Here is a 3,160-nt window from a genome sequence, read left to right on the forward strand (position 1 = left end):
GGCTGTTAATCCAGCCTGTCTCGATATTGTTCAAACAACTTTTAACTGGTGGCAACACACTTCACAAATGTTTTAAAAACAAATGTTACTTTTAAGCCTCTACCTTGTAAAGTATTTAAGAAGTAAAGCATCTGCTCTCGTTTGACGCGCATTTGATATTTATTTAAGCTCGTCAATTAAATTGATTTTGAATTACTAACTAGGTGGAAACCCTGTGCAAAAAGAAAAGAAGCCGATTTCCTACGATTTGACTTAAAGTTTGCGCACAAACCATTTTCATACTAACTAAAAGTAGCTTCAGAGATAGCGTATCAAATTGGTCCTGAACCAATGCTCGGACAACGCTACTTCTAACCACGAAACGCTAATGCGAGAGGAATGACAACGCAGGCCATGGATCGTAGCTGTAAGAGTCCAACTGAACTTAAGGCATTGGCCAACCACTTAACTTCTTCTAAACTTATAACACTGCGAAACAATTATTAGTCTAATAAATGACTAAATGTTGAGATAACATTTTTTCGGTAGAAATTAGAATTACGAAATATTGCCCAAGATTTACAAATGCGAACGAAATAGTTCGAAAATGGTTTTGTTATTTTCTGATAATGTGCTTTTTCTTAGCAGATCTTCTAGTTTTTGTTCAAAAATGCAACGATGTATTCGCAATTTCAGAGTATAATATAGTGAAAAAACCCACTAGGCAAAGTTTTGATGTTTTCAACTAGAACAGTCTAATCGCTTATAGAGTTGCTGAGAGGTAAGTTGAGAAGAAAAGTGATTCATAGCCACTTTGCTATAAACTGAGCTTAATAAACACTTCAAACTTCCAATAAAAATAAAATATATGCCTTAAACGATAGTTCCTATATCTATGCATATGTATGTATGTCTGTTTTAAATGTCAGCAATAAAGCGAATAATGCTCAGTTATCTAAAGACCGCGTCACTATCATACAATATAACGCAATTAAAAAACAGCTATAAATTATTAACTGTCTACATATTTATGTTACGCCGGAGCTTAAGAAGTATACATATTTCAAATTAATTACAATCAGACGACCTAAAGCTAGTCACATTCTTCACGCAAAAGCAACGCTACTAACTTGCATAAATATGTATGAATTTATTTATGGAAATGTGTCCCAACGCCTACATACGCTACATAAATAGAAATTCTTGAGTTGTGCTGCGAAACACTGGACACTGTTGGTAGGCCAACTAAGTAACTTACATATCGCTTATCGTTTGAAGCATTGTACAAAAATCTGCTAATTACTCATTAAATACTTAATTCAATAAATTCAAAAATAACTCCAACGATATTAAGTTGGTTACATTCCTCAATAAGCATTTGAAGCATTTGAAGAAAACTAGAGACTGACTACAATTTTTATATTCCTTTGAAAGTCTTTGGAGGCCTTCGGCAAGACTAGGAATTAACCCCCTTACATTCCAGTTTATCGATAAATTTCAATGATTTGATACATATCGATAATTGGATGAATTTCAAAAACACTAAAATCCGATAACTCAACAAAATTCGATAACTCGAATAATTTCGATAACTGTGAAAATCGAGGGTTCGATAAATTTCGATAACTCAAAAATATATATATTCTTTGGATACCTTTATAAATTTTTACTTTTGACAGCTCCATATTTTTCGAAAGCTATCAAAAAATTTCGATAACTCTGATAATACGATAAAATTCAGTAAGCAGTGAAAACTCGATAAGCTTATATAATCTTTAAATTTCGATAAATCGACATATTTTGAAAACTCCATAAACTTCGATTTGATAAATCGACCAATTTCAGTAGATCGATAAAGAACTCCGTGCATTACGAATAACTCGATAAATTTCGTTAAATCGATAAATAATGATAATTCAATAAATATCGATAACTTGATTTCTTTAGCTTGACAAATTTCGATAATCCCACACATTTTTATAGCTCGATAACCATCCGTGAATTTCGACAACTAAGTTTCTCTGTCTAAAAATTTCGACAACTCAATAAACATTGATCAATTTGAGTAATTCGAAACGTTGCGATAACTTAATAACCATGGATAAATTTCGATACTTATAAACTTCGATAACTTTTATGGCTATATTTATTTCCATTCCTATCGAAAAATTTCAATTAAGTTACCCTAATCCTTATGTATTTCTCATTATCTCCATTTTCATCTTTATATTCACTTTTGCCTTCGTTTTTTGTCTTAGTCGTTATCGTTTTTTTTCTTCACCTTCATATTTATCTTTATTTCACAGTTTAATTCCAAATACGAAGTAAAACAAAATGGGAAAACAGCTCAAATTGAGCAGGTAGCAACAACAACCATACACAAATACGGAAATTTTTAAACGACGATTTGGGCCGTAATTTTCCTGGTTTTGAAATCGGCTTGGTAGAGTCGCCAAATGAAATTTATGTTAGCGTATTAATATATAGATTTTCAACAAAAGGACTTGATTTTCTATAGAGTTCTTTTATGACTCCGTAAAGAAATAAAAATATTAGATAGGGCTTTTCTAAAAATATTAAGGCAACATTATGAGACAAAGTGTTTATAAATAATATTAGCACACATTAGAGCAAAAAAATGTATAAAAAAAAAAAACAAAATGCAAAGATATTTAAGCCTACAGCTACTGATCTACAAACTAAGCAAGCTCGCTTTATTTACATAGACTTATGTATGTATGTGGTTCAGTGATCAGAAGAATCGAAGCATGCAAAAGTCAACTGAATAAAATTCAGAAATAAACCGTAGACACTACTACTTCTGATTAAGCGCGTTAGTGTAATCAGTTCAATAACCTGAGAGCCAGTAGTGTCCATTGATTCATTGTTGTTGTTTTTTTTTTTTTTTTTTTTTGGTTAGGCATTCTCTTTGTTTTGATTATTTTTATTTTTGCATAAATGCTCAAGTAGTTTAACGGTTTATTTTTTATACTGATATCATACATAATTTATTAATTATAAGTTTATACCAAATTAGCTTTGTTTTATGCAAAAAAAAAAACCAGTTTTGATGACTCAGTTGGGTTGAGCGTGAAATTCGAAGGGCGCTTTCTTTGCAGACAAATTATTGACTCGTAGCAAAACAGCGTGTGAGTCTAGAAAAATGCTTACACCCAGATAT

This window comes from Rhagoletis pomonella, unplaced genomic scaffold (assembly GCF_013731165.1).
Source record: "Rhagoletis pomonella isolate Grant_MI unplaced genomic scaffold, Rhpom_1.0 Rhpom_scaffold_00004, whole genome shotgun sequence".
Taxonomy (NCBI): Eukaryota; Metazoa; Arthropoda; class Insecta; order Diptera; family Tephritidae; genus Rhagoletis; species Rhagoletis pomonella.